General features: G+C 37.8%; 1 pseudogene; it reads right to left on the minus strand.

Moving 5' to 3' along the window:
* Positions 1 to 10,035: 10,035 nt before the first annotated feature.
* On the minus strand, positions 10,036 to 19,938 carry LOC147830617 (rho-related GTP-binding protein RhoQ pseudogene; annotated as a pseudogene).
* Between the last annotated feature and the right edge of the window lie 729 nt (positions 19,939 to 20,667).

Raw genomic sequence — 20,667 nt, forward strand, 5'->3', positions numbered from 1 at the left:
CAGAGTGTTCCACCCCCACAAAATCAGAATACACATTCTTTTCGGCTGCACATGGGTCATTCTCCAAAATGGACCACATGCTAGCTCATAGGACATGTCTAAATAAATGTAAAAGAATTGAAGTTACCCCCTGTATATTATCAGACCATAGTGCAATAAAATTGGAGATCAATACCATAAGAAACCACAAAACCCCCACAAAAACATGGAAATTGAATAACACCCTCCTGAACAACCAATGGGTCACAGAGGAAATTAAAGAAGAAATTAGACAGTTTCTACAAGTAAATGATAATGCCAGTACAACATACAGGAATCTATGGGACACAAGGAAAGCAGTTCTATGTGGGAAATTCATAGCAGTGAATGCCCATATTAGGAAAACAGAGAGAACTCAAATAAATAACCTCATGCAGAACCTCAAGCTCCTAGAAAAAGAGCATAACAAATGCAAAGCTCATACAAGAGAGGAAATCATAAAGATCATAGCAGAAATCACTGCAATGGAGACTAAGAGAATGATACAAAAAATCAATGAATTAAAGAGCTGGTTTTTCAAAAGAATAAATAAAATCGATAAACCTTTAGCCAACCTTATCAAAAAAGGAAAGAAAAAGCTCAAATCCATGTGATTAAGAACGAAAAAGGTGAAGTCTCAACAGACCCAGCAGAAATCCGGAGGATCATCAATACCTACTTCAAGAACCTGTACTCTAATAAAATGGAAAACACAGAAGAAAAGGACAGATTCCTAGATACATATGAATTGCCAAAGTTAAATGAAGAAGATATAGAAATTCCAAACAGCCCAATTACAATGAGTGAAATTGAAAATGTAAAAAAAAATTTACCAACAAAGTCCATGTCCTGTTGCCTGCACTGGTGAATTCTACAAGACATTTAAAGAAGAACTAATGCCATTACTATTTAAACTCATCAGTGAAACTGAAAGGGAAGCAATACTTCCAAATTCATTCCTGGTAGCAAGTGTGACTTTGATTCCAAAACTAGGGAAAGACCCAACCAAAAAAGAGAAGTACAGGCCAATCTCCCTAATGAATGTAGATACAAAAATCCTCAACAAGATAGTGACAAGCAAAATGCAGAGGGTCATCAAGAAGATCATGCACCCTGACCAAGTTGGATTTATCCCAGGGATGCAAGGATGGTTCAACATACATAAATCAACAAATGTAGTACACTATATTAACAGAGCCAAGGACAAAAACCATATGATCATCTCAATAGATGCAGAAAAAGCATTTGACAAAATCCAACACCCATTCATGATAAAAACCCTTCAAAAAATTGGAATAGAAGGTCTTCATCTCAACCTGATTAAGGCTATCTATGAAAAACCAACAGCCAACATCATGCTAAAATTAGGAACAAGACAAGGATGCCCAACATCACCACCTGTGTTCAAAATAATTTTGGAAACATTATCCACACCAATTAGAAAAGAGAAAGAAATAAAAGGAATAAAGATAGGAAAGGAAGAAGCTAAACTGTCATTATTTGCTGATGATATGATACTCTACATAGAAGACCAAAAAAATTCCGCCAATAGACTTCTAGACTTGACAGATGCAGTAGAGAAGCTGTATATAAGGTCAACACTCAAAAAACAATAGCCTTTTTATACACAAATAACAGAGTCACTGAGAGAGAAATTAGGGCAACAATTCCTTTTATAATAGCATCCAAAAAAATGAAATATCTAGGAATCAATTTAACAAAGGAAGGAAAAGACCTCTACACTGAAAACTGCAGCACTCTGAAAAAAGAGATCCAAGAGGATATAAGAAAATGGAAAGACATCCCCTGCTCCTGGGTAGGAAGGATCAACATAGTGAAAATGGTCAAACTTCCAAAACTATTATATAGATTTAATGCAATCCTGATTGAGATTCCAACAATATACTTCACAGAACTAGAGAAAACAATCCAAAAATTCATTTGGAACCAGGAGAGACATAGAATAGCAAAAACAATTCTTAGCAACAGAGACATGGCAGGGGGTATCACAATCCCTAACTTGAAACTATACTACAAAGCTACTGTGATAAAAACAGCATGGTACTGACAAAGAAACAGACCCAAGGATTAGTGGAATAAATTAGAAGATGCAGAAACAACTCCAGACATACTCAGCCACCTCATCTTTGACAAAGGAGCCAAACACCCTTACTGGAGGAAAGATAGCCTCTTTAATAAATGGGGTTGGAAAAATTGGATTCCAACCTGCCACAGATTAAAACTAGACCCATATCTATCACCATGCACTAAACTAAGATTGAAGTGGATTGATGATCTAAATATTAAAACAGAAACACTAAACTTGCTGGAAGATAAGTGAGGTAGAACTCTTGAAGACATTGGCATAGGAAAAGACTTTATGAAGAAAACCTCAGTAGCATGGGAAGTAGCACAAAGAATCAACAACTGGGATCTCATTTTATTAAAAAGCTTCTGCATTGCAAGAGAAACCCCCAGAAGAACTAAGAGACAACCTACAATGTGGGAAAAAAATTTTAGCAGCTGTACCTCAGACAAAGGACTACTATCTAGAATCTATAAAGAACTGAAAAAATCAGACCCCCTCAAATTCAAAGACCCAATTCAAAAATGGGCATCTGAAATGAACAGACATTTCTCAGATAAAGAAGTAAACGCAGCAAATAAACAGATAAAAAAAATGTTCAACATCACTAGTCATTCAAGAGCTGCAGATGAAAACAACACTGAGATTCCACCTCACCCCAGAAAGAATGGCTGCTATCAAGAAATCAAGCAATAACAAATGTTGGCAGGGCTGTGGGGAGAAAGGAACCCTTCTCCATCATTGGTGGGAGTGCAGACTGGTGCAACCACTGTGCAAATCAGTATGGAGATACCTCAAAGAACTAGGACTAGAGGTCCCATTTGCCCCAACTATTCCCCTGCTGGGTATCTTCTCAAAAGAATTAAAAGAATCATAGCATAGCAATATATGTGTACCCATGTTTATAGCAGCACAGTTCATAATAGCTAAAGCTTGAAAACAGCCCAAGTGCCCATCAATTGGAAACTGGATAAAGAAGATGTGGGTTTTTTTAAAAATAAAATACTCAGCCATAAAGAACGAGAAACTAGAGACATTTATAGCTAAATGGATGCATATTGAGGCCATACTCTTAAGTGAAATAAATAGGACACACATGTGTAAATACCAAATAATTTCTCTAGTGTGACAAGCTGAAAGTGTAAATAAGGATTAAAATGAATAATTGATACTTTGAAATAGGAAGAAAAGGTCCAAAGGGGTAGAGGAAGTGGGAGGGGAAGAGGAAAGGAAAAATTATGAGAAAAGAAAAAAAATGGAAACAAAGTCTATGTAAATAGGGAAGGGTGCAGGGGGTGGAGGGTGCATAGGTAATGGGGAAAAAATAAGAACCAAGATACATCACGTATAGGTACAAGCACCCAGTGATAAATGTAAATGTACTGTATACCTAAAATGTGCCAATAAAAGAACTTAAGAAAAAAAAAAAAAAGAAGACCAGAGCATCCACTCACACATATAGGAAAGGGAGAAGCCAAGCTATCTTTATTTCCAGGTGATGTGATCCTTTACATAGAAGACCCCAAAATTTCACCAACAGACTCCTAGAACTAATAAACAAATTCAGCCAAGTGTCAGAATATAAAATCAACACACAAAAATCAAAAGTATTCCTATATACTAACAATGAACTCACCAAGAAAAAAAAATCAAGAATACTATTCACAATACTTTCAAAAAATTAAATATTTAAGAATTAACCTATCCAAGTAAATGAAAGACCTCTATAATGAACACTATAATACTCTGAAAAAGCAGATCAAAGAGGACATCAGAAAATAAAGACAACCCATTTTTCTTAACAGACAGACTGAATATTGTCGAAATGGTCATATTACCAAAACTGATATATAAATTTAATACAATCAGATTCAAAATACCAATAGCATTCTTCACAGAACTGAAAAAAATAATCCTAATATTTGTATGGCATCAGAAGAGGCCTAAAATAACAAAAGAAATCCTGGGTAACAAGAGTAAAGCAGGAGGCAACACAATTCCAGATTTGAAGTTATATTACAAAGCTACAATGATAAAAAAAAAACCCAGCATACTACTGGCACAAGAGCAGATATGTGGATCAGTGGAACATAATAGAGGATGGAGAAACAACTCTAAACACATTCAGCCATCTGATCTTTGACAAAAGTGCCAAAACATATGCTGAAGGAAAGATAGCCTCTTTAACAAATGGTGCCAGGAACACTGTTTTTCCACATGCAGAAGACTGAATTACACCCATATCTCCCACTATGCACTAAAATGAAAATGGTTCAAATACTTAGTAAAACAGAAATATGTAATCTGCTAAAAGATAAAATTCTTTAAGATATAGGCAGAGGCAAAGACTTTCTGAAAGGAATCCCAATTCACAAGCAATAACAGCAAGAATCAACAAATTCTAGTGTATCAAATTAAAAAGCTTCTGTGCAGGAGACCACCCACAGAATAAAGAGAAAACCTATAGAGCTAGAAAATAATTTTGGCAGCTACTCCACGAGGACAAATATCTAGAATATATAAATAACTCAAAAAATTAGACCTCCTCAAAATAAAAGACCTAATCAAAAATGGACAATGGAAATGAATAGACATTTCTTAGAAGAAGTACAAGTGGCTAATACGTATATGAAAAAATGTTCATCATCTTTGACTATCAGAGAAAAGCAATCAAAAGAACACAGAGATTCTATCTTACTCTAGAAAGAATGGCCATCATCAAGAAATCGAAAAACAACAAATGCTGGCAAAACTATAGGGAAAAAGCATCCCTTCTAGATTATTGGTGGGAAGCAAACTACTAAATCACTATAGAAAGCAATGTGGAGATTCCTCAAAAAACAAAAATAGAAATTCCATTCAACCCAGCTATACCCCTTTTGGGTATCTTCCTGAATGAGGTAAAGATATCAGACTATAGTGATTCATGCATACCCACGTTTGTAGCAGCGCATGACTCATAATAGCCTAATCTTGGAAGTGGCTTATATGTCCATCAATAGATGAGTAGATAAAGAAAATGTGGTATTTATATACAATGGAATAATATTCTGCTATAAAGAAAGATAATTTGAGTCATTTGTAGGAAAATTGACCCCCTTGAGACCATAATGCTAAGTGAAATAAATCAGGCCCAGGTTAAATACCACATTATTTCTTATATGAGAAACCCAAAAGTATAAATAATTTAAGGAATAAAGTAAAAGACAGGTAATAGGAAACAGGCATATGGACCTTTTCCACGGGGTGTCTAGAGAAGGAAGAAGGGAGGAAGGAAAGGGGAAGTATAAAGAATTAAGATGTGATATGTATATGTACCAACTCTCCACTATGAATGTATCCAAGCACATACTAATAAAAATAAAAACTTATAAAAGTTTTTTGTTAGGTATTAAAATTTCATTCGAATTGGGTTTCAAAAATAATTTTTAAATCTCTTTTGATGCATAAAAATATTTATGGGTAAAATTAAATGAAATCTTAAATTTGCTTCAAAATATACCAGCAAAGGTTGGCATTTGGCACATACCTGTAATACTAGCCAGCACCCTGGGAGGTTGAAGCAGGAGAATTGCAAGTTTGGGCCCACGCTGGACAACCTGGCAACTTAGTGAGACTCTCAAAATTGAAAAAAAATAAAAAAGCTAAAAAGGGCTGGGTATATAGCTCAGTATAAATGCCCTAGGTTCAATTCCCAGTACTGTACAAAGGGGATGAGGAGGACCCGTGACATGCTGATACTTTTTGGAACTGGGTAATGAATGCATTGAATTCATTACACTATTTTTTCTACTTTTGTGTGCACGTGAAAGTTTCCATAAGAGAATTTTTAAAAGTATTCTCTAGCCAGAGGTATCTACCAGCTCCACCAAGAGTCAGGAATGTTATGGATCTTTCTGAAAGCCTACACTGACAGGGAAGGGGCAAGAAATAAGGTTTATGGACCAGACCCCTTGGGCATCTTCCTTCATTTAATCCTCCCACCATTCTGAAAAGAGAGATTGAAGATGATATCAGAAAATGGAAAGACATTCCCTGCTCCTGGGTAGGAAGGATCAATATAGTGAAAATGGCCATACTTCCAAAACTGCTATATAGATTTAATGCAATTCCAATTGAGATCCCAGCAGCATACTTCATAAACCTCGAGAAAACAATCCAAAAATTCATTTGGAGCAAGAAGAGACCCAGAATAGCAAAAGCAATTCTAGGTTACAGAGACATGGCAGGGAGTATCACAATCCCCAACTTGCAACTATACTACAAAGCTACCATGATAAAAACAGCATGGTACTGTCAAAGAAACAGACCTGAGGACCAGTGGAACAGATTAGAAGATGCACAAACAACACCAGACACACTCAGCCATCTCATCTTCAATAAAGGAGCCAAACACCCTCATTGGAGGAAAGACAGCCTCTTTAATAAATGGTGTTGGAAAAATTGGGTTTCAACTTGCCAAAGACTAAAATTAGACCTATATCTCTCACCATGCACTAAACTAAAATCAAAATGGATTAAAGATCTAAATATTAAAATAGAAACGCTGAACCAACTGTAACAGAGGTTAGGTAGAACTCTTGAAGATACTGGTGTAGGAAAAGATTTTATGAACAAAACCTCAGTTGCCCGTGAACTAGCACAAACAATCAACAAGTGGGATCTCTTCTTATTAAAAAACTTCTGCACAGCAAGAGAAACCACCAGCAGTGTGAAGAGACAACCCACAATATAGGAAAAAGTTTTCACTAGCTGTCCCTCAGACAAAGGTCTGCTATCTAGAATCTATAAAGAACTTAAAAAATCAGACCTCCCAAATTTAAAGACCCAATCCAAAAATGGGCATCTGAAATGAACAGACATTTCTCAGACAAAGAAGTAGAAATAACAAATAAACACATGAAAAAATGTTCAACATCACCAGTCATTTGAGAGATGCAAATGAAAAAAATGCTGAGATTCCACCTCACTCCAGAAAGAATGGTTGCTTTCATGAAATCAGTCAATAACAAATGTTGGCGGGGCTGTGGGGAAAGAGGAACCGTGCTCCACTGCTGGTGGGAGTGCAGACTGCTGCAACCACTGTGGAAATCAGTATGGAGATACCTCAAAGAACTAGGACTGGAAGTGCCATTTGACCCAGCTATTCCCCTGCTGGGGATCTTTCCCAAAGAATTAAAAGAATCATACCACAGTGATATATGTGCACCCATGTTCATTGCAACACAGTTTGTAATAGCTAAAACTTGCAAGTAGCCCAAATGCCCATCAACTGGAGACTGGATAAAGAAAATGTGGGGTTTTTATAAAATGGAGTACTACTCAGCCATAAAAAATGAGAAATTAGAGACATTTATAGCTAAATGGATTCACATTGAGGCAATACTCTTAAGTGAAATTAATGGGACACATGTGTAAATACTGAATAGTTTCTCTAGTGCGAGAAACTGAAAGTGTAAATAAGGACTAAAAGGTATAATAGATAATGTGAAATAGGAAGAAAAAGGGCAAAGGGGAAGGGGAAGTGGGAGGGGGAGGGGAAAGGAAAGAAGGGAATGGAAAAAATAGAAACAAAGTCTTTGTATATAGGGAGGGATGGAGGGGCTGAAGGGAGGGCAGGGGAAGGGTGAAAAATAAGAACCAAGAGAGATTATGTAAAGGTGAAAATTTCCAATGGTAAATGTCATTATATTGTATACCTAATAAATCTCTGCTTTTCTTACTAAAAAAATAAATAAAAATATATAAGCACATATATATATATCCTCCCACCACAGTTCTGCAATGTGCTAGCCTTAACCTAGTGATTAAATTAGCAACACCAAGTATGTAACTAGTGTAGTGTGCCTCCTGGTGGAATGTGTTGGGAAGTGTACGTTGTCATTGACGTCTTCTTGTCAATAATGTTTAGACTGAATATAATCAAGAGGCAATGGTCAAATATAGAACATAGGACACTGCACCAAGAGACTGGCCTAAGTTCTTCAAAAATATCAATATCATGAAAGATAAAATGATTTTTAAAGTCAGGTGAATTTTCCTTTTTTTTTCTTTTTTTTTTTAAATGTATAATACTTTACTGTCTTAATTCCTTTATACCATGTGTTGGACAACTCAGATAATATGTTAATTGATTTATACAATTCCTTCAAGTCTACCTAAAAATAGACCACAATTAAATGAGAAAGTTACAGAAGATTCCATTTTACCATACGTAAGGCCATGATAGTGTGAACCACCATTTCTTGAGAGAAGAAAGATATCCAATGTCCAGTTCCGAGAGAAAGCTTCTGACTAGTTATCCAGTAGACTCTCCACTCTTCAATGGGGAAGATGATGGTTGTATTTTTAAAAATCTCTACAAAGTTCACATACAAAGACAGTACATCCTAGATTTGTGACTGATATAAGCATTTAAGGCTGTCATTTTCAAGTATAAACGTTTACTGTTCCATTACTCAATCTGTGCAATTCATATAGCTGTAAGTACAAATTATAAAAATTAACAGAAGCCTACCAAAACCAAATCATAATTTAGGCAACAGCAAGTTAAATGTAAGGAAGGCTAGGGGAAATTGTAGATTAGATTATGCATGTCTAAACTGCATTAGGTGGTTCACACTTTGTCTAGCACTACTATCTGTTGTGTGGCATCTGGAACATGGCAGATCCACAGCAGACCAAACAAAGAAGATAGATTAGGTAACAGGACCAGTTATTGAGAATGTTCACCTCCAACACAGTCCTAAGGCCTGTCCCTCAGATGATGATGAGAAATGGCTCCAGTACCACATAAGCTTTACAGATGAGCATGAAAAATGTTTCCTTTTTTTTTTTAAGCAGAGCCTTTCACCTTGGGATGAATACGTACTGCCCCGGGATTAATTAAATCAACATTATCTACTTCTGGCTTAATGGAATATTGTGAAATGTAATACAACTGGAGAGAATAGGTATTTGGAAGCCAGTAGTATTCTGTTTAACTTACATTCTGAGAGTGTACATAAGCTGTGGTTCTATAACTTCTGCTATAGTTGCAATATCTGTATCTGAAAGGTGACAACAGTTTTCTTACAGAAGCAGCTGCTCTGTTTTAAATTCCATGTAGCATGCTTAGATTTTAGGTCTTGCCTCTTTAACAGAAATCAACGTTCTCTTGTGTTTTGGTCAGCATACACAGTTCTCATCATTTGATGTACACAGCCAATGTGGGAATTTTTTAAAAATTACTAGATAATTTAGAGAGCTAAATTGAGTCCAAGATTATGGTGACCCAAAATTTTAATTTGTAATTTAGCATGTATCTCATGCAATTTGGGGAGCATCAAACTAAATCTACAATTGTCAGAAGCCTTGTTACAGTTTAATGCACATTAACTAAAATGTGTACATTTTTAGCATTGATGATAAGTGCAGTTATGACCTTATTACACTTTTGGCATTCTTTAAGAAAGCATATTAAGCTTTAATATAGAAATATTTAGTTTACATTTAACTTGTGCTAAGGTAATATAATAAACGTCTTTCCACTTTTGATCTCATACATTCTCTCTTCAGGTAAGGCCCATCTCCTGTACACTTGGAGCAACCTTTGGCTACATGGCTAGCCTTGTTATTTCACCACTCTGGATATACTGGAATAGAAAGCAACTTACATACAAGAACAATTAACTGGAGCAAGGGGAGAAGATATTTCTTTGTGCAGACTCTGTAAGGGCTGTGCAAAAATGTATATGGTCAAAGCCAAGCAGTTCCATTTACATCACTGTTGTTTTTTTTTTAATGTAGTTTCAACATGATGTGATTGTAGCTTTTTAAACTATGAAAACCCTGAGAGATTGTACCTTCTAGTTGAAATAAAGTATTTATAGAAGATTGTGGCTTCAGATTCTGTTTGCCGCTTCTTAGACCTTTAAGGAACATTCTTAGTATATGTGCTGCCAAAGCAAGCACAAAGGAACATTCTTAATGAACTTTATAGAATTCTGAGGACAGGTTTTTCTTTCAAGTTTGAAACTGCTTCATTACAAGAGGTCTGGGTATCGCTGTAGCATTTCATATGCTTTCTGAGAGAAACTGACAGTTTTCTTGGCCACTGAAGTTGTTTTTCATGTAATCAAACAACAGTTTATACATCTTGATCCTATTCTTTTTTTAACTGTATGTTTCTTTGGAGTTAAAATGGCTATGATAGCCTCATCAAAAACAGTCTTCAATCCCGTCTGGGTTAAAGCTGAACATTCCACATAGCAGCATGTTCCTATCTGTTTTGCTAGTTTCTGTCCTTGTTCCACACATACAGGTTTTTCTTTCATACCATTCAGTCTCGCTAAAGTTTTGGGGTCATCCCGGAGACCAATCTGAGTTCCTATTAATGAAAAGGGTACATTTGGGGCATATTCCTTAAGTTCCGGTACTCACTCTTCTTTCACATTTTGAAACGAGGCTGGATTGACCACGGAGAAGCATATGAGGAAGACATCAGGCAGTGGATAGGATAAAGGCCTCAGACGATCAGAGTCTGTCCCGCCGTGTCACAGAGTTCCGGGGGTACTGCTTGCCCCCCACAGTGACGCTGACGGCGTAGTGGTCGAAGACGGCGGGCACGTACTCCTCGGGGAAGGCGTCGTTGGCGTAGCTCATGAGCAGGCATGTCCTGCCCACCGCCCCGTCGCCCACCACCGCGCACCTGAGCATCGGCGCGCCGGGCCCGGGAGCCAGGCTGCGGCCGGCAGGCCTCCGGGCATGGTCCCCGCGCGCCCCCGCGCCAGCCGGGCTCAGCCCCAGCGCGCCTAGGGGGGCCGCCGCCGTCCCCCCCCCCCCCCGGCCCCAAGCAGCGGCGCCCCCCGCCGGAAGGGAGGGCAGGGGGCGACGGGCTCAGAGCGCAGCCGCCGCCGCCTCCGCCTCGGTCGCTGCCGCCCGGGTCCCCTCGCCGGTCCCGGTCCCCGCGCCCGCGCGCCCGCTGTGCCCGCCGCCCGGCTCCCGCGCCCGCTCCGCGGTCCGGCCTCCCCGGGAGGCTCAGCCGGATCATAAGACCGGCCGGCCCGGGGGAGAGGGCAACTTCGCGGAGGGCGGCCGCGGGGAGGTGAATTTTCTTAACTTAAAGGAAAGAAAGGCATCTGAGTGCAATGATCTGAATCCTAGATTCAAAACAGAAAGGCTGGAAAGGCTATTGTGGAGACAATTAGAAAAACTAACAATGGGTAGTGTATTAGATTGTATGTTTGAGAAAAAATTAAATGTATTAAATGTGACCAAAAACCACCAAAAAGATCTCTTGAGAGGTAATCCTCTTTTAGAGACCAGGAAGCTGAGGTTTGAAGAGGTAAAGGGACTTGCCAAAAGAACTGCAGTAGGTAAATGGCAGTTCCAATACAGGTCCATATCTGTCTGCCTCCAGAGCCTGAGCTCTGGGCTAGTGGAGAAGCCTTTCTCTGCAACATCCCACGAGGCAAGAGACAGGACTGGGGTCTGTGGTGTCTCGAAGGGAAGGGTAGTGGCTAAGAGTAGTAAAGAGGCACCATCGTTATTGTCATGGCATCATTCATTTACTCAAAATTAATTGCTGGGTGATAATGATTAGCAAGAACACGAAGTCCCTAGACACAAACCTGTAGTTTAGTGAAGAAGACAGACAATGAAAGGCTGGAGCCACTCAGAGGAATAAGTATAAAACAAAATGAGATAAAAGCAAAGAAGAAAAGGAAGCTGATCAAAGCAGAAGTCTTCCCTGACTTCTGCTTTGAAGGGTGAATAGCATGTAATGATTTAGACATGGAAGTGTGTAAGCAAAAGGCCCATGGCAGGAGGAAGCATGGCCTTCCAGTAGGAATTCCAAGTGCTAGCAGGTGCATAGCAAAAAATGAGACTGGAGGAAAGCAAGCAAGGCAGGCCCGTGTAGGGCCCTGCAGGCCAGGCTAGAGATTTCATTCAGTTTAAAAAGCAATGGGAAGTTATTGAAGGGTTTAATCAGGTGAAAAATCAGATGTGAGGAGTTTTTAAAAATTACTCTGGGTACAATGTTGAAGGGGGCGGATGGATGGACTAGATGTCGCTAGACCAGTTAAGAGATTGTGGGAGCAGTAGATCTTGGACAAGAGTGAACAGTGAAGATCTCAGGGATATCTGGAAAGACTGAATATGAAAGAATGTAGAAGGAGCTGCTGAAGATGACTCCTAGGTTTCTACCTTATACAATTAGATAGAAAGGCCACTCCTATAGATAGGAAGTACTCACTGGAACAATACCAGATATATTATGAGTGAGAAGTGGTAGTGCTGTTGAGACCTCCAAGTGGAAAGGGAAGGAAGCAGTTGGACGGTTAAGTCTGAAGTTCAGAAGACAAGTCTCAACAAGGGACAGAGCCATCAACTCATTATCAAGCATGGATAAGAGGGCATCAGAAAGCCAAGACTTAGCCAACAGGAACCTCTGGGATTCAGTGATTCTTAAATAGAAAGCAGCAGTTGATTGAGAAACACTAGAAATTAGCAGAGGGGCTGAGAGAAAAGTAGTAAGCTGGGGGTGAGCAATTGTGTTATTCTCACTGCTTCTAGAAGCACTGCATTCCCACCGGCAGCAGCACCATCATCACTAGTGTTCAGAAAGCGTCGTACACTTCTTCACCCAGTGGGTGCCATCCCCCAGGCAGCTACCATGAGGAAATTTTATCAACAAAATATGGTACAAACTATATTACAGAATACTGTGTGGTCAGAGAAAGAGGCAGAGACAGAAAGACAGATTTCTCTGTGTGCAAAAAAGGAAAGCTCTCCAATATGAATGATAAAGAAAAAGCAAATTATTAAACTGAGAGAAAAGACTACCTTTTGCAGAAAGGGGAGAATATAATATACATTCAAAGTCACTTCTATACTCATAGAGAAAGTGAAGGAGTGAGCCCTAAGGGGGATAAGACAGGCAGGACCAGAGAAATGAGGGACACCGGAGAAGGGATATTTACCATGTGACTCTGTATATCTAAGATTTTTTGAAATTGTGAATATATTGCTTACCCAAAATATTAAATTTTAAAACCTGAAAAATATTGGGTTTTGATATGAACTATTTAAGATACATATTTTTGCTTTTAATGAATCTTTGTTTAGTGTCATATTTTTTATAATTAAAAAATTTTAGATAATTGTAGATTCATTAGCAATTATGAGACATTACAGAGAAATCCAGTATCCCCCTGCCGAGTTTTCCTCAGATAATAACATCTTGCAAAGCTGTAGTACAAAATCACAATGGACACGTTGACATAGTCAAGACAGATAATTTCCATCACCACTGTGTGCTATGTTTGTTTTCTTGAAGATGCATAATTCTAGTAAGGGAAATAATATGCCTAACAAATCAGTGGGTGCTCCATCATTCTACTTCTTTTTTAAGTCCATATATAAAAAATCTGAAAAGAAATCCACCACAGCAAAATGGGAACAGCAGTCACCTCTGGGCATGAGGATTACAAGTGGTTCCATTTAATTAAATGATTTTTTTGTTTCATTGTTGGGTTTTTTTCTTTCTTTTCTAGTTGGAGCCAAATTCATGTAACATAAAGGTAACTATTTTAAAATGTACTATTCCGCAGCATTTAATGCCCTCACAATGTTGTGCAACCATCTTTTTATAGCTTCAAAGCTTTTTCACCACCTTAAAAGAATATTCTGTACCCATTAAGTAATAACTACATACTCCCTTCCCATCATGTCCCTGGTACACATTAGTTGCCTTCCTGTCTCTATGGATTTTTCTATTCTGAATAAAACAGGCGGCCTCTGGCTTCTTTTACTTCGAATACAAATGATACACAAATCATAGTACTTTGTTCCTTTTTATGCTTGAATAATATTCTATGATTTGTATACTCACAATTTGTTTATCCATTCATCTGTTAAAGGACATTTGGGTTGATTCTACCTTTTGTCTATCTAAAATAGTGTTCCTATGAACATTCATGTACAAGTTTTTGGACACCAGCTTTCAATTACTTTGAATATAAACCTAGAAATGGAATTGCTGGGTTAAGTGGTTATTCTGTGCTTATCTTTTTGAGGAATTAACAAACTTTTCCATTTTTCATCCCCATCAGAAATTAGTGAGCAAGGTCCCAAGTTCGATCCCCAGTACCAAAAGAAAGAAAGAAAGAAAGAAAGAAAGAAAGAAAGAAAGAAAGAAAGAAAGAAAGAAAGAAAGAAAGAGAAAGAAAAAGAAATTAGTGAGGGTTTCTATTTCTCCACATCCTTGCCAACAATGTTATTTTCTGGTTTGTTTGGCTTCTTCTTATAGATTTATTAGTGGATATGAAACATTATCTCACTGTGGCTTTGATTTGCATTTCTTTAATGACCAATGATAGCAAACATGTTTTTATGTACTTATTGATCATTTGTATATCTCCTTTGGAGAAATGTCTATTCAAGTGTGTGCTGTTTTTAATTGCATCATTAATAAGGGCCAGGTATGGCAGCTCATGATTACAGAATCACAGCACTTGGGAGGCTGAGGCTGCAGAATCTCTGTGCATTCAAGGCCAGCCTGGGCTACATAATGAGTTGAAAACCAGCCTGAACCACATGACAAGACCCTGTCTCAAAAAATAAACAAAAAAATAATAATAATGTTGATAATAATGTATTTTAAAACACAGGGATTAAAGTTTACATTACTTTTTCTATGTAGAATTTTCTCTTATTCCTGATAAAAATTAAAATTTAAAAATGGTATCTTATTGTATTAGCTGAAGTGATGATAGTTTTTTGTTTGTTTGTTTGCTACCAGGGATCAAACTCGGGTCCTTGTGCTTGCGTAGCAGGTGGCGAAACCACTGAGCTAAATCCCCGGCCCTGTGATAGTTATTTTAACAAACAAATTCCAAAAGCTTGTGGGCTCAAACACAGTTGAAATTTCTTCCTTGCTGAAATAGACAACATGGTCAGTAAACAGCTCTTCTACAGCCTCCTTCCAGTATGTAGCTCTGCCATCTTCACCTCACAGCCTCCAAGGATGCACTCATTGATCCAGTACTCATACTAGGATTTCCAAAACAGTGCTGAGGACCCAGTGAGGCTGTAGAACGTGCACCAAGGCACCCAATTTCCTTTAAGTATAGAAATGGAGAAGTTTCAGGGTTAGATTAATCCAATTAATTAAAATTAATTACTTTGCACAGTAAATGCTGTAGGAAGCAAAAAGTTGAGGTAACTGAAAAGATGTGGGTAGAATATTGTACCACAGTGTGTGCATTGGAAAGGAAAAGGAATGGAACAATGCAAGGGAGTTAATGGACTTCAGGGAAAATTGCGTAGAGATTAAAGGGCCAAACAATAGCCAGGTATGAGGCTGTGAGGGAGCTAGAGGACAAACGGATTGTGCTCAATAAATTATATGTCAGAGTTTAACATTTCTAAAATAGAGAGCTTTTGTTTGGATGATGACAAGGAACAAAGGGGTGGATTTGGGAGCAATAGCCATGATGGGGTATAATTTATAACTCTTCAGGTTGAAAATAGGCATGAGGCTTAGAATGTTGGCCAGATTGTCCAGGGATGTTGATGTTTCCCACGTCAAGGCCCAAAGTAAACAAAAGAGAGGATCTAGAGAGAATATAAAACAATATAACTGTGTTTTAAAGGAGGGTTGTTATATAGCATGAGTCCAAGGAAGTAGAGATCCAAGGAGTCTGGTGAAAACAGTCATTTCAGTGGCAGTGTCTCTGAGGGAAGATTGACGTTATTGTTAAAGAAAAGAGTTTGACAGTAACAGGGAATGTCATCTGCCATGGGGCAAGGATTCAAGTGGAGAGCGAGGATGGACTGGCGGCATGAGGATGGAGGAAGTTAAATGAAGTGTAGGGATTTCTACAGCAGTATTACAAAGAAGACCACCTGAAAATAGGCTTCAAAACACCTATCCAGAAGTGTTATAGTAAAAAAAGAAACGATATTAACAAACATTTTCTGATTTAAAGGCGAGTTTTCAAAAGAGTAAGGGAATCTTCCAAGGAGTAAAAACATAGAGGAGCCTGTAAACTTGAACAAGAGTATGCTTATGCTAGCATTATATCAGTAACCGACAGGTCTGGAGTGCAACTAGGGGAGAAGGCCTTATGGCCATGTGAGGCAAGGATTTGGGATTTAAACCTCCAAATACAGCCAGGCCCCTTAAAATGGTAAGCTTGAGTGAAAGGATGAATTAAAATGAAATCTGCCTTGCTCTGGCCTCTGGGGAGGAAAAAAAAATCCTCTCTCAAAACTTGCAAACATAGACATTCCTTCACGTCAGTTTGACATTCAAACATATTCTGCCTGAATGGTGTGGGAAACTCCAAGTTGGAAAATTCACATGAAACATGATCCTGGCCAATGTTATCAGCCATTTTAATAGTCAGTAAGAAGTGGATAAGGGTACAAGGGAACATCTAGCCATCTACCACATAAGTCATATTTTTATTGCAGAGAAGCATGATCAGTGAAATACTTTCAAAGCCAAGGAAGGATTACATTAACATAGAATGGGGGAAGGATGTGAAATAAAAATACAAGATTAAGAAGCAAAAAGAATAAAGTTTTTACTATCATCCCTGTTGAAAATGAATGGTCCACCATTGTTTTCATTTGCATCTCTCGAATGACCAGTGATGTCGAACATTTTTTCATATGTTTATTTGCCATGTCTACTTCTTTGAGAAATATCTGTTCATTTCAGATGCCCATTTTTGTATTGGGTCTTTAAATTTGGGAGGACTGATTTTTTTAAGTTCTTTATAGATTCTAGATAGTAGACCTTTGTCTGAGGAACAGCTGGTAAAATGACAACGCTGAGATTCCACCTTACCCCAGAAAGAATGGCTGCTATCATGAAATCAACCAATAACAAATGCTGGCAGGGTTGTGGGAAAGAGGAACCCTGCTCCACTACTGGTGGGAGTGTAGACCAGTGCAACCACTGTGGAAATCTGTATGGAGATACCTCAAAGAACTAGGACTGGAAGTCCCATTTGACCCAGCTATTCCCCTGCTGGGTATCTTCCCAAAAGAATTAAAAGCATCATACCATAGTGATATATGTGCACCCATGTTCATAGCAGCACAGTTTGTAATAGCTAAAACTTGGAAACAGACCAATTGCCCATCAACTAGAAACTAGATAAAGAAAATGTGGGGGTTTTTTTTTAATAAAATGGAATGCTACTCAGCCATAAAGAATGAGAAATTAGAGACATTTATTGCTAAATGGATGCACATTGAGGCGATACTCTTAAGTGAAATAAATAGGACACATGTGTAAACACTGAATAGTTTCTCTAGTGTGGGAAACTGAAAGTGTAAATAAGGACTAAAAGGTATAATAATGTGAAATAGGAGGCAAAGGGGAAGTGGGAGGAATAGGGAAAAGGAAAGAAGGGAATGGAATTAATATGGGAAAATGAAAAAATGGAAACAAAGTCTTTGTAAATAGGAAGGGGTACAGGGGGTGAAGGGAGGGAAGAGGAAGGGGGAAAATAAGAACCAAGAGAGATTATGTAAAGGTGCAAATTTCCAATGATGAATGTCAGTATACCTAAAATGTACCAATAAAATTATTTTTAAAAAAGAAAGAAAATGCATTCTCCAGAGCTAAATCCACTTAATGGAAGAGTGGAGTTTAGAGAAATAAGTTAAATGACACCCAAAGAAACAAACATCCAGAATGTGGAACATTTTATAAGACAACCATTTCTGCAAGTCAATGGCACAAGGAGAAAAGAAGAGGGGCAGGCTTCTCCAGATTAAGAGAGACTTAAGAGACATAAAACAAAAAAGTAGCATTTGGACTTCATTTGGATCCTGATCCAAATGAACCAACTATAAAAAGACAGCTTGGATGGCAACCATAGATACCTAATTATCTGATGCAGTGTGACGCTCTGGTTAAGAAATTATGTTTTTAGGGATGTGTATGGAGGTGTTTGGGGGAAACAACATGATATCTAGGATTTGCTTTATAATCTTTCAGCAAAGAAAACAAGAAAAAGGAGCAAAGAAAAAATATGGCAAAGTCTTGATAATCATCAGAGCTAGGTGATGAGTAGTATATCAGTGTTAATTATATTCTTGTATCTACTACCATATATGTTATAAAATTTTATAGTGAAGAACTTAAAATCATTTTAGAGACCACATGAACAATTACTCTAGCACACATACTAGTTGTACTATTTATAGAAGCATCTCAGTTGTTTTTCTAGAAATTCCTCCCAGTGTGGAAACCCAACTGACACTTTTTCCTACTTCCAATATGAAATGCCACAGTCACGAAAAATAAGCACTCTGTACCCTCAAATGAATCAGCAATGATGAGGGTCACCCATTCTAGTTTTAGCCTGCAAACTAATTCTGTAAGCATGAAACTCCTAATAAAAAACAGCATTATCCCTGACTTTCAGAATGCTAATGTCTGAAATAATGTCACAATCTTTATGAAAGACATGAGAAGAAGCAACTGTTTTCCACTATAAACAGATGAATGCAAGCTAGTAATCTTGCAAAATTTATTTTAATTCCTTTAAAAACCAAACGAGTCTATTTGCTGGTCTTCTTGAAGTCTGATTCCATTGCAAGTTTCCTTTAAAGTGTTACATATCACCCACCTACCACAGAAATCATCCATTTGAAGTGTATACATTCATGGTTTTGAATATAATCAGAGTTGTGCAGTCATCACTATGATCAATATTAGAGCATATTCATCACTCTGAAAACAAATGCTGAATCCATTAGCAATCAGTCTCCATTCCCCATTCACATCCTCACTCCCAGCTCTAGGCAACCACTAATCTATTTTCTATCTCGGACTTTGCCTCTTCTGGAACATTTGATATAAACAGAATCACATACTGAATGAGTGTGTAGAATGAGTGTGTAGTACTTTTCACTGGGTTCTTTCACTTGACCTAATGTTTTCAAGGTTTGATCAAGTTGTAGCATATATCAGCACTTTAACCCTTTTACTCTCAAATAATATTCCACTGTAAATGTAGCACACTTCATTTACCCATCCACTAGGTGACTGACAATTGGATTGTTTCCATTTTGGCTATTATGCATAATGCTGCTATGAACATTTGTGTGAAAGTTTATAGGAGTGGAATTGTCCTTGCAAACACAAAATGACATTGTGATTTTGATAGGATTCCATTAAATCTGTAGATCACTCTGGGTACTATGGACATCTAAACAATATAATATATAAATATTTATATATTTATATTTAAATATATATTTATATATTTATATTTAAATATATATTTATATATAAATATTTATATATCTAAACAATATAATATCCAATCCCTGACCACAGGATGTCTTTTCATTTATATTTGTGTCTTCTTCAACTTCTTTTGGGGACATCTTGTAGTTTTAATTGTAGAAGTATTTCACTTCCTTGGTTAGGTTTATTTTATTGTTTTGAGGCTACTGTAATGTAACTGATCTTTCAGTCTTTCCCCATTGCATTTAACTTTAGCTGTGGACTTTTCACAGATGGCCTTAAATGTGTAAGTGATTCCCTTCTATTCTTGCTGTTGAGTATTTTTATCATGAGAGGATTTTTGGGTTTGTTTTGAAAATAGGGGCTGAACCCAGGGCCTTCATATTGAGCTACATCACCAGCCCTTTTGTTTTTGTTTGGTGTTTTGTTTTGTTGTGTTTTTACTTTGAGACAGGGTCTTGCTAAGTTGCTCAATTGTACAGGTTGAGGTCAATCTTGTGATCCTCCTGCCTCAGCCTCCCAGAACAATGAGATTACACGTACCTGTCACCGTGCCTAGCATGAAAGGATTTTGCATCTTGTCAGTTTTTTCTCCATCTGCTGAGATGATTGTGTGTAGTATTTTTGTCCTTCATTCTCTTAATGTAGTGTATCATAGTGTATGACTTTATATGTTGAACCATCCTTGTATCCCAAGAATAAAGGCTACTTTGTTGTGATCCATAATCCTTTTAATATGCTGTTGAATGTGGTTTGTTACTCTAATGATAATCTTCTCTGTACTGTTCTATTTTTAGTATATGCACTGACAAAGGGAACACTCTTGTGACTTTATTTTTTTTTAATGGGGCACAATGTAAAAATACTTTGAATTTCAATTACCAAATAAGTAAATGTCTCAAGAGGCAAGAATTCTTTTCCTGCACTTTAAATGTTGACAAAAATTAAGGCACTGGGCTGGGGATTTAGCTCATTGGTTCCACCACCTGCCTTACAAGTGCAAGGTCCTGAGTTTGATCCCCGGTACCAACCCCCCCCCCCAAATTAAGGCACACATGTGCTAGTTCCTCTATTAATTGTTTTGTTTGAGGAACTGCACGTGAGCTCCTACATAATATATTTTAATTTGAATGCAAAAGAATGCCTCTTTGCAGGAAGATGGCAGAGTGGTGAACAGCAGAGAAAGAGCCTCTCTGAAATTCGGGGTCCAGATGCTGGAATACAGCAACATGAGGAAGAGAAGAGAGGAAGTGGGTCTCTGGGACCCAGGAAGGATCTGAAGTGAGAATTGAAGCCCACAAGGAGA

The sequence above is a fragment of the Heterocephalus glaber genome, unplaced genomic scaffold (assembly GCF_053883595.1).
Source record: "Heterocephalus glaber isolate CG9 unplaced genomic scaffold, H.glaber_assembly_v1.0 deba00000071, whole genome shotgun sequence".
NCBI classification, from domain to species: domain Eukaryota; kingdom Metazoa; phylum Chordata; class Mammalia; order Rodentia; family Bathyergidae; genus Heterocephalus; species Heterocephalus glaber.